This window comes from Nannospalax galili, unplaced genomic scaffold, assembly GCF_000622305.1.
Source record: "Nannospalax galili isolate Female #2095 unplaced genomic scaffold, S.galili_v1.0 scaffold1465, whole genome shotgun sequence".
Classification (NCBI taxonomy): domain Eukaryota; kingdom Metazoa; phylum Chordata; class Mammalia; order Rodentia; family Spalacidae; genus Nannospalax; species Nannospalax galili.
The window spans coordinates 1-744 of record NW_008352395.1 but is presented as its reverse complement, the minus strand read 5'-3'; the positions used below and the strand labels follow the sequence as shown (position 1 = coordinate 744).

The 744-nt window shown below is 35.2% G+C and overlaps 1 long non-coding RNA gene across 5 annotated transcripts in view; it reads right to left on the bottom strand.

Annotated features, from left to right (window-relative positions):
- Window positions 1-119, bottom strand: part of LOC103747101 — an 11,251-nt gene extending 11,132 nt beyond the window's left edge. The window contains exon 1 of one of the 5 annotated variants that reach the window (XR_003846481.1): window positions 44-119. This is a non-coding gene — a long non-coding RNA (uncharacterized LOC103747101). The remainder of the gene's footprint in view (window positions 1-43) is intronic. The other 4 variants (XR_003846483.1, XR_003846484.1, XR_003846482.1 and 1 more) reach the window with 4 other exon arrangements.
- Window positions 120-744: the final 625 nt, after the last annotated feature.

Genomic DNA, 744 nt, shown 5'->3' with positions numbered 1-744 from the left:
TTTAAGGAAAAAGCATTATTATCTGGTAGTATTAAAAACTCACCAAGGCAGTGTCACCATTGTTCACTGATCCATCTAGCAAGATTTCCAATTAGGTCCAGACACAGGGCCTCTACACTGTGGAAAAATACAGAGTAAGGAGGGCTCTAGACCTGGAATGATGTGCTCCTGGAGTGGAGTTCTGGTTCTTCTAATATTTTTATTATCATTGTTATTTTTATTATTAATGAATCATGGTCTCATTCTGTAGCCTAGACTGTCCTTGAAGTCATGGAGATACACCTTTTTCAGCCTTCTGAGTGCTGTAATGAGAGGCACATTTAGAGGCTCGCTTAGACAAGAGTGTACATAGAGGAAAAGAGCTGTCATTCAATCATCCTTTCCCGTCTACACTGTAAGTAGTCGTCTTTTGCCATTAAGTTTTCCACTTTTGAAGTTGATGCTTTATTAGATAATGTGGTTTTTCTTTTCACATGTTATCTTTACATTTTATTGTTTCCTTTCTCTGCAGATGTGTAGTTTAGGGTTAAGAGTCTCACAGACTATTGAAATCTCTTTAATGACCCTGTTTAATTATTACATGGTTATATTAGATAGGTGTACAATGAATTACACTTGATCCTCATTCTATAGTGAGAATTTAGGTATTCCACTGTAAGGCTGAATTACAATTACCTTGCTGACATTTTTTTTAAAGAATCTTTAATTTTTTTTTAATATGTGCATTACAGAAAGCAAAACGCA